Here is an 11881-nt window from a genome sequence, read left to right on the forward strand (position 1 = left end):
AAAGAGAGACAACATAACTAATGGATTTTTTTTAAAATGATATATTTAACTTTCTGGCTATGATCAAACACACATGTACTACTATTTCTTTTTTGGAGTTGCATAAGTTAGCTGATGAGAAGAAATACAAGCAGAACTGCATTCATTTAAATAAAGCTAATAGTTTAGAATTTGATTGGACCCAGATGTGCATGTACACAAAGAAAGAAACACTTACTTGAGGACTTCTGTAACTACAGGAAACATGTGGCAGCTAGGATAGCTGATGCTGCTGGATTCAGTTGTTTTTTCCAATCCACATAATTCTCACAATAGCTGATAGTAGAATTCCATCATGATCAAGAGGAGTACCTGAAATTACAAAAATATACACACAGAAGGAAAGAAAAAGAATACTTACTCTACTTCTATGACAATGATTGCTGCCAACACTTCGAGATGCTAATGTTGGAAGAAACAGATAGACATACATCATACACAGTTTGATTGTACCCAGATGTGCTTGAACGCAAAGAAAGAAATACTTGATTCAAACTGCACAAGACATGTGGCAGACAGGAACGGTGATGCTGCTAGGTTTTGTTGCTTGTTCCAATCTATAAAAAAGAGATGATATTTATAGTGTTGATAATCTACTGCTCTGTGAAAGCTGGAACAATGGAAACAGTTAAATTAAATTTTCAAATCACAAAGACTGAAATCGAAACAGAAAGAAGAAAGGGTGATACTATACTCATCTTCCTGTCGGTGCAGACCAATTGCTGGTGACTGTTCGTTCGCCATTAAACTGGAAAATAAAATAAAAATAAGAAAAAAAAAAGAGGTTCCACCGGGGAAAGCTCTCGTCTGGGCAGCGAGGTGATGAACTCCCGAAAGGAGGGGCACTATATAAAAACAAGCTTTGCTGCGAACATCTCCTAAAAAGCGGTTTCTACTCAGAATAACAGGCGGAGCAGAAAACAGGGGTGTTCTCTCTACCCAACAGGATTCGTAAAGATACCACTAGTTTGTGTTCATAAGACGGCGATGATCGCTCACAAAACTGGCATTCCTACTATCATATCGGAGGACCGTCATATATAATTGCACTACCATTTCGTATTGGAGGACGGTCATATATAATTGCACTACCATACCGTTTCGGAGTTCGTAGACAGTAGGAATAATAAAGGCGGCCTTAAAGCGGCTTGTGAGCACACAATCTAGTCGAACTCTAGTCGTCCTTAGTCGAGTCAAGGCAAGCATGCATTACATAGTAACACGAGCATGTGTCGCCTGCTTAGAGGGTAGCCCCCTTCGGGAGATTCGAAAGCGCACCTCACAGCAGAAGAGCTTCGGAACCAATCGGACCGTACCCAGACTTGCAGCTATTTGTTAACTTGGAAGTGGAGTCAACACCCCGACACTGAGAAAAGAGCTTTCCAAAAGCTCAAAACCAGTTGCATGCAAAATCGGGGAAACTGGGAGCAGGCTGGGGAGAACACAGGGCCTTGGAGGGAGGCCCATTTTTCTCTTTCGTTCGGTTTACATCTTTCGGGTATTGTTCTCCTTTCAGCCTGCCCCCTTCACGCCTTTTTGCTCGCCACATGCAAGCGTATAAAAAGACGACCAGATGACGGACGCAACAAACTAATGCCGACATTTTCTGGATTTTTTTTTTTTGCCAGAGCCCATTTAGCCGTGTAGCTGTTAAACTACAACGTTACACCCCCCTACCACGGTGAGGATAGGGTTGGACTTTAGGGGGGAAAATACACATCCAGAATTTTATACAAGGAAAGCACGGTCTATAAACTGCACAATTGTCACGGTAATTCTACAGTTTATCGAACGCCCTTAAATAATATTATATATATACTTTCATCTAACAAATTAAATTAAAAGACGTTAATTTAGATTTAAATTAAAAATAGTTTATCCAAGAACACCACGGTTTATAAACTGCACAATTCTCACGGTAATTCTAAAGTTTATCGACCGCCCTTAAATAATATTATATATATACTTTCACCTAACAAATTAAATTAAAAGACGTTAATTTAGATTTAAATTAAAAATATTTTATCCAAGAACACCACGGTTTATAAACTGCACCATTCTCACGGTAATTCTAAAGTTTATCGACCGCCCTTAAATAATATTATATATATACTTTCATCTAACAAATTAAATTAAAAGACGTTAATTTAGATTGAAATTAAAAATATTTTATCCAAGAACACCACGGTTTATAAACTGCACAATTCTCACGGTAATTATGCAGTTTATCGACCGCCCTTAAATAATATTATATATATACTTTCATCTAACAAATTAAATTAAAAGACGTTAATTTAGATTTAAATTAACAATATTTTATCCAAGAACACCACGGTTTATAAACTGCACAATTCTCACGGTAATTATACAGTTTATCGACCGCCCTTAAATAATATTATATATATACTTTCATCTAACAAATTAAATTAAAAGACGTTAATTTAGATTTAAATTAAAAATAGTTTATCCAAGAACACCACGGTTTATAAACTGCACAATTCTCACGGTAATTATACAGTTTATCGACCGCCCTTAAATAATATTATATATATACTTTCATCTAACAAATTAAATTAAAAGACGTTAATTTAGATTTAAATTAAAAATATTTTATCCAAGAACACCACGGTTTATAAACTGCACAATTGTCACGGTAATTATACAGTTTATCGACCGCCCTTAAATAATATTATATATATACTTTCATCTAACAAATTAAATTAAAAGACGATAATTTAGATTTAAATTAAAAATATTTTACCCAACAACAGCACGGTTTATAAACTGCACAATTATCACGGTAATATCGATTGGCTAGGTTTCTAACAGTATTTTGTATAATAAAATATAAATACCTTTAAATTTGTTTGACATCAGAGCAGTAGTAGGCAGAAATAAAAGCAGCGGCAGGGCGGCGGCTTAGCTGGGTCTTCTTGCTGGTCATCTATTCTTCTGGAACATCTCTCGCTGCCACGGTCAAACTGAATTTACAGCCCGTTTTGGGGCTCTTTTATATTTCACCATCGGCGTGAAAACCGTTAACTTTTTCCGGGAAAATTTAAACATTTCCCAGTCGACGTTACAAACTTTTTACCTTTTATGGAGTTTGTGGTACGTAGCTGCCTTTTCATTGGTTGATTTAAACTTGTTTAGATTGAAGAGTGCATGTAGACGTGTGTGTGTGTCTGTGTATGTTTGTGTTAATGCAAGTGTGTGTGTATGTGGGTGTGTGCGTCGTTGGCGTTGAAGCATGTTGGAGGGGAGCGTAGACACATTCTCTGTCTCTTTCGGTCTCTCCGCCCTTTTCCCTCTCTCTCTGTCTATATATAAGGACACGGAGAAGCGCGCGTGCGCGAGAGCGAGCGAGCGAGGGAGAGAGAGAGAGAGAGAGAAAGAGAGAGAGAGAGAAGCTGAAACTTTGAAAAGTTATAAAAAAATTAAAAAATAATTATATATATATATATATATATATATATATATATATATATATATATATATATATATATATATTAAAAATAATTATATTTATATATATATATATATATATATATATATATATATATATATCATAAGCAGAAATTTATTATTTATTTTACAAGCTGCCCCAGCGTAGTATTATCTCCAATCTCTCCATGTTAAGAACGGCTTTCTTGGAAGTGTTTTTTTTTTCAGAAAGCCGTTTTTATCATGGAGAGATTGGAGATAATACTACGCTGGGGCAGCTTGTAAAATAAAAAATATCAAAGAAAACTTCTTCGATATTTGTTAAATTCAATTTTATTCTATCTTTTGCTTATTAAATTATTGGCTGAAAGTACAGAATAGTTAACATGCCCCTCTCTACATTAAGAATGGCTTTTTTAACTTTTAAGGTAATGATTTCTTAAAAAATTACAATTTAATAACGAAAAAAAAACCGGTTATTTTTACGCCCTACCCCAGACCCCAACCCGAAAAGTCTTAGTAAAGAGAGAGGCAGGTAGAGGGGTGGGTGAAGGGCAGGAGAATTGGCACGTGTCAAACGAAGTTGAAATAAATCCATTTCGTTAACAAACTTTCAAATTCGATTGACACTTATGACACCCACCCCTGCCACCTCATGACAGCTTTTAACGGAAAGTTGATTTGTGTTGGTGTTGGTGTGTTTGAGTATTTGTGTGTACGTGTGTGTTCGTGTATGTGTGTGTTTATGCGAGTGTGTGTGTGTGTGTTTATCCAAGTGCGTATGTATGTGTGTGTTTTCTGTATGTGTGTTTTTATGCGAGTGTGTTAGAGTGTGTGCTTCTGTCTCTGTTTATGCTCCTGCCCCTCTTTGATGTGGAAGCACATATTCTCTCTCTCTCTCTCTCTCTCTCTCTCTCTCTCTCTCTCTCTCTCTCTCTCTCTCCATACTTAGTGGCAGGGGCACGGAGAAGCTAAAGAGAGAGAGAGAGAGAGAGAGAGAGAGAGAGAGAGAGAGAAGGGGGGAGGTTTAGTCATCTTACATAAACCATTCTCAGCTGGATTTAAATTTACAAAATATACGCTGAAACGGAAAATTAAGTTCGTGTTTTTATATAGATTTGAAATTAAGTTCGTGTTTTTATATAGATTTGAAATTTAAGAAACAGTAATTTACTATTAATAAAAAATAATCTTAATAATTTTTTTTTCTATATTTATATTTCGATTGATTTATGAGTCGACACTCACGGGTTAAATCAAGTCTAGGATGCGAGTTAATGCGACGAATAAATCGACAGTTGATGTTGAATTTTATGAGAAAATCACGATCATGTCATAGTCAATTCGAAAGCGATTTTGAAGCCTTTAAACTGTCATTAATTTATTTCTGGCTTGATGGGCCATCTATTTTACTTTACATTTCAAAATACACGCATTAATATCTCGAAAACGATTTGTCTGTCTGTGCTAATTTTCCTTGCGATATTCGTTTTCAGCATATCTGAACAAACTGAGGGTTGGCCCCTTTCATACGCCGCATGTTTAAACATGGTCGCCAGTGATTTGCATTTCAAAATACACGCATTAATAAAACTAGCTCCAAAACTATTTTTCTCTGCTAATTTTCCTTGCGATATTCGTTTTCAGCATACCTTAACAAACTGAGGGTTGGCCCCTTTCATATGTCGCCTGTTCAAACATGGTCGCGAGTGATTTACATTTACGAAATACACGCATTAACTAAAACTAGCTCGAAACTGGTAGTCTGTCTGTGCTAATTTTACTTGCGATATTCGTTTTCAGCATACCTGAACAAATTGAGGGTTGGCCACTTTTATATGCCGCCTGTTCAAACATGGTCGCCAGTGATTTACATTTCAAAATACACGCATTAATAAAACTAGCCCAAAATATATTTGTCTCTGCTAATTCTCCTTGCGATATTCGTTTTCAGCACACCTGAACAAACTGAGGGTTGGCTACTTTCATATGCCGCCTGTTCAAACTGTTCAAACATTGTCGCCAGTGATTTACATTTCAAAATACACGCATTAATAAAACTAGCTCCCAAACTATTTGTCTCTGCTAATTTTCCTTGTGATATTCGTTTTCAGCATACCTGAACACACTGAGGGTTGGACCCTTCCATATGCCGCCTGTTCAAACATGGTCGCCAGTGATTTACATTTCACAATACACGCATTAATAAAACTAGCTCCAAAACTATCTGTCTCTGCTAATTTGCCTTGCGATATTCGTTTTCAGCATACCTGAACAAACTGAACAGTACGAGTTTTCCGGGTACGGTTATTCCGGAGACGAGTTTTCCCGGGACAAGTTTTCCGGGCACTGGTATAAGTGCTATGGATTCATCAGAGCACATCTCATTAAAGTACTTGTAAACAGGGATGCAACACTGAGGCGATGGGACAGACTTTGGAGATTGGCCTATAGCACGGGGCCTATTAGATTAGATACTCTTTTTGTTTTTGTTTTTGTGCTCAACGATAAAAACCGACTTCTTCATTTGTGTTTGCTTCTCATTTTAACTTTTGCTCTAATAAGAGTTTTGCTAATGTGAAAAAGAAAACATGTTCGAACGTTTGCTGACGTTTATTGGATGTGTTGCTACCAGTATTTTGCTTAATTTTCGAGTTTGGAGCCATTGTCGAGTCTCACAAGATGACTGTAAAATATCAGACACTTCTTTATTGTTCTAACTTAAAACTGTGCGCTACTTTTGTTTGTGTTAAATAAACGTTTTAAAATAAGTTAAAACAACATTTTCTCATATATTTATTTGTTCACTACTTTTTCGTTTTGTTCTTATTGAATGCGAAATATTCGCCGTGGAATTTCCACGGGTCACGATTATTTCGTTTTATTAATCTTAAGTTTCATAGAATAAAAAGTTCAGACACAACTTTGTCGAGCCATTTTTTAAAACTTACGTTTGACCCCGGCACGTGCAGTGCAGAGAACACGACCCTTTCTCTCCTTCCCCCACTTTCTCTCTTCTTTAGCTTGGTGACAAGCGAATGCTTATGTGTGCGTGCGTGCGTGCGTGTGTGTGTGTGTGTGTGTGTGTGTGTGTGTGTGTGTGTGTGTGCGTGCGTGCGTGCGTGCGTGCGACGTGCCAACGTCAAACGAAGTTTAAATTAAAATTCATTTCGTCGGTTTCAACAAAATTTAAAAAAAATAAAAACTTTTTCCCGACCGGCCGGATTAGGGTTGTGAGGTGTGGTTAGAGTTTATGAAAATAAATGTTAGCAATAAAAACTTTTTAAAACCAAGTTAGAAAAAGGAACACAATTTGCTTCCCCACCAAATTATCGTATTATTGGAGGCCCCGATTCTTCTTTTTTTTAAGCGATGTAATAAACCATATTTTTGAGTAGGTTTCCTCCTCTCTTTATTTTGGTTTGTATATTTTTTATGTTGCAAAAATGCTTCCGGGAGATCTTTTTAGGATTCTAAACGTTTACTTTTTTTTACACATTTTATTATCTTCGAAAAATGTACACAAATGTAAACAAGCAGTTTACGAGTTGAAAGGCATCGTTAAAATATTTTTTAGCGAGTTCTTTAAATTTTATATTTTTATTTCGTCGTCTTCAAGTCCAATGTAAACAAGTTCTTGATAAGCCGTTCCTCTTAAGTAATCCAATTTACAAAATTTATACTTCTAACGATTACTATGATATTGTCCCATTGACTACTGCACACTCTTTAAACCCTCGAGTGGTCTCTGGGCCTTGATAAGTAGTGATTCCTTTGTAAAACAAAAATATTTCAATACTTTGATGTGCTAGTTTTCCTTTTCATTTAAAAATGCACGCATTAATAAAACTGTCTTGAAAACTATTTGTCTGTGCTAACTTTCCTTGCGATATTCGTTTTCAGCATACCTGAACAAACTGAGGGTTGGCCCCTTTCATATGCCGCCTGTTTAAACATGGTCGCCAGTGATTTACATTTCAAAATACACGCATTAATAAAACTAGCACAAAAACTATTTCTCTCTGCTAATTTTCCTTGCGATATTCGTTTTCAGCATACCTGAACAAACTGAGGGTTGGCCCCTTTCATATGCACCCTGTTCAAACATGGCCGCAAGGGATTTACATTTCAAAATACACGAACTAATAAAACTAGCTCCAAAACTATTTGTCTCTGCTAATTTTCCTTGCGATATTCGTTTTCAGCATACCTGAACAAACTGAGGTTTGGCCCCTTTCATATGCCGCCTGTTCAAACATGGTCGCCAGGGATTTACATTTCAAAATACACGCATTAATAAAACTAGCTCCAAATCTAGTAGTCTGTCTGTCTCTGCTAATTTTCCTTGCGATATTCGTTTTCTGCATACCTGAACAAACTGAGGGTTGGCCCCTTTCATAATGCCGCATGTTTAACCATGGTCGCCAGTGATTTGCATTTCAAAATACACGCATTAATAAAACTATCTCCAAAAGTATTTGTCTCTGCTAATTTTCCTTGCGATATTCGTATTCAGCATACCTGAACAAAGATAAGGTTGGCCCGTTTCATATGCCGCCTGTTCAAACATGGTCGCCAGTGATCTACATTTCAAAATGCACGCATTAACTAAAACTAGCTCCAAAACTGGTAGTCTGTCTGTGCTAATTTTACTTGCGATATTCGTTTTCAGCATACCTGAACAAACTGAGGGTTGGCCACTTTCATATGCCGACTGTTCACACTGTTCAAACATGGTCGCCAGTGATTTACATTTCAAAATACACGCATTAATAAAACTAGCTCCAAAACTATTTGTCTCTGCTAATTTTCCTTGCGATATTCGTTTTCAGCATACCTGAACAAACTGAGGGTTTGCCCCTTTCATATACCGCCTGTTCAAACATGGTCGCCAGTGGTTTACATTTCAAAATACACGCATTAATAAAACTAGCTCCAAAAGTATTTGTCTCTGCTAATTTTCCTTGCGATATTCGTTTTCAGCATACCTTAACAAACTGAGGTTTGGACCCTTTCATATGCCGCCTGTTTAAACATGGTCGCCAGTGATTTACATTTCAAAATACACGCATTAATAAAACTAGCTCCAAAACTATTTGTCTCTGCTAATTTTCCTTGCAATATTCGTTTTCAGCATACCTGAACAAACTGAACGGTACGAGTTTTCTGGGTACGGGTTTCCCGGAGACGAGTTTTCCCGGGACAAGTTTTCCGGGCACTGGTATAAGTGCTATGGGTTCATCAGAGCACATCCCATTAAAGTACTTGTAAACAGGAATACCACACTGAGGCGATGGGACAGACTTTGGAGATTGACCTATAGCACGGGGCTTATTAGATTAGATACTCTTTTTGTTTTTGTTTTTGTGCTCAACGATAAAAACCGACTTCTTCATTTGTGTTTGCTTCTCATTTTCGCTTTTGCTCTGATAAGAGTTTCGCTAATGTGAAAAAGAAAACATGTTCGAACGTTTGCTGACATTTATTGGATGTGTTGCTACCAGTATTTTGCTTAATTTTCGAGTTTGGAGCGATTATCGAGTCTCACAAGATGACTGTACAATGTCAGACACTTCTTTATTGTTCTAACTTAAAACTGTGCGCTACTATTGTTTGCGTTAAATAAACGTTTTAAAATAAGTTAAAACAACAAAAACTTGATCTATGTAGGTAGAAGAGTAACTTATCTTGCCTTTGGTAACATTCATTGTCTTATATATTTATTTGTTCACTACTTTTTCGTTTTGTTCTCTTGAATGCGAAATATTCGCCGTGGAATTTCCACGGGTCACGATTATTTCGTTTTATTAATCTTAAGTTTCATAGACAAAACTTTGACGAGCCATGTTTCATTTAACTTCCGTTTGACCCCATGCAGACGCGTGCAGAGAACACCAACCTCTTTCCTTTCTCTCGTCTTCCTTGGTTGGTGACAAGCGATGCTTGTGGGTGAGTGGGTGGGTGACAGGCAAAGTTTTAACATTCAATGCATTAAATCAACAGCTATAATTCATATGAATTGACTTTATCCAGACAGGCAAAGAACAATTTTATTCGCGTAATGGTGCGAAGTCGAGTGTCGGCGTTCTAGTCTCTTTGAAGACGAACTAAGTTTTGAAGAAGTTCAGTTTGAAATGGATTTCTGTTTTCACCGCACGTGCAAGGCTGGCCGATAAGAATAACAATACAAATAATCACAATAATTATTATCTTCAAATCTCTTCTTAAAGGGGCTTTTCGTTTACGAATTTACAACTAGTTAACCGACAGTCGACACTTTCACTGAGTTATGCGAAACAGACGAACTGTTCCGCTGTATCACAATTCTTAAGGATGGCTACACTAAAACTCATCAGAGCCAGTAATCTAACTTACAACTAGCTAATCGACAGTCGACACTTTCAATGAGTTATGCGATCACCGCTAATTGCCCACAGACAGACTGTTCCGTTGTATCACAGTTCTTAAGTGTTATTAGACTAAAACTCACCAGGGCCAGTATACTTCTTCACTGGTCCTAAACCATATTCTAACAATAGTCTAACAAGGAAGACACAGTGCGAAAAATATATCAGGAGCGTTTTTGGCATACTTATAATAAAAACTTTTTTATATTTTTTTCAAACTCTTATTCACCCCATCTACAGGGACACTATGTAGGGAGTTGAGCAGCAAGATTTCCGTTCACATTACATTTAAATTTCTGTGTGTTAGTGCAGTCAGGGAAACAGGTAGTAAATTCCGAAGTCTAGCAGTATGAGGGAAGAATCTACTAGAATATTTAAATTTTCCAGCATCTAGGGAACGTAACTGTAAAGGGGTGGGATTTTGCTACTTGCTGGGTTTAGTTGGATATGTACGTTGAGGAGGGGGTTACAAGTATTAGAAGTTCATCAGAACACATCCCATTAAAGTGCTTGTAAAATAAGCACAGGGATGCAACATTGCGGCGATGGGACAGTTTCAACCTTGCAATTATCAAAACAATCACAGTTGCATTCCAAACACGACACTTATCCACACCTACATCAGTCATATTCCAAACATCACGTGATCACCTATCTTGGGCTTTTTCGATCACTATGAGATAATTTTGTTGCATTAGTTCTTCAAGACAATTTTGTTTTTGAACGTCCAAAAAGGCACAGGAAGTGGTCTCATTTATAGAGGGAACTATTTTCCTTCATACATTTTCTTCTTTTACTTTGCTCTGCATAAAAGTTCTCAGTGACAGCACTCAACATTTTTTTTTTTTTTTTTTGCACAACGTCACCGTGAAACCAACTTGCTTATTTCAACGTCGCCTGCAACGGAACGCACAACGCTATTTCATCATTTACGATTTTACAAATCTCGGATTATTTTTTTCCTCGCGTTAGTCATTGCACCACCCCCACCCACTCGCACATCCCTAAAATTTCGATGTCTCGCTCCTTCACATACTCCTTGCCTTCCTTGAATCTTTTATGCCACTCATGCTCAATTCATGCAAGTTGGTCCAAAAGCAATTTGAAGCATTTCATACGGTATTTTCCATATTGACATTTCATATTTAGAACAGAATTTTGTTGCATATAGTTCTTCTAAGGTGTCCTCACGTCAAGATTGCATTTTTGAAATTCATCAGCCGAGACAATCAGGCTTTAGTAGAGTGTATTCCAATTTCTGCTGTAGCTGTTCATTTGAACCAGAAATCATAAAGCTTGGTCGGTTATCTCATAAGATGTATAGCAGTAACACAGTGAATTTTAAAGAGTCTGCGACAATTTTTAATGCTTGTACAAAAAAGTCTGGAAACTTATTTAAGGCATCTCGTATTAAGAAGATGACAATTTTTCCATAAAGTACTAACCTCCAAAAGACATCTGTCAAAATTTGACCCCAATTGGATTATTAGTTTACAAATTACTGTAATTTAAGTGAAACTGCTTTCAGTTTTGAAACTGATGGGACAGAGGTTGTAGCTTAGTTGACGGAACTAAGAAAAAACAAACAGTGAACAAAGAGCGAGAAAGAGGGATGGAGAGAGGGAGAGCATATTCCATTAAAATATTTGTAAAACAGGCACAGAGATGGGACAGGGGTTGGAGCTTAGTTGACAAAGTGGGACCTATTAGATTGGAGACTCTTTTTTGGACCCTATCTAAGAGGGAGAGACTAGTGGTAGATGCACCAGCCCAGATATGGCAACAATCCTCCATGCATGGGCGAATGGTGGTCTTGTAGAGGCACAGGATACTCTCAGGTGTGAGTAGTTTTCTAGTTCGATAAAGGGAAGCCACCTTCTTTGCAATGTCCTCAATGTATTTGTTCTAGTTCATATTGCCCGTAAATGTTAGGCCGAGGAGTTTGAAAGTAGAATTCTCAGGTAGGATGTTATTTGTCATGGATATCAGTG

Source organism: Euprymna scolopes, chromosome 46 (assembly GCF_053919585.1).
Source record: "Euprymna scolopes isolate OS-2025 chromosome 46, ASM5391958v1, whole genome shotgun sequence".
NCBI lineage: Eukaryota > Metazoa > Mollusca > Cephalopoda > Sepiida > Sepiolidae > Euprymna > Euprymna scolopes.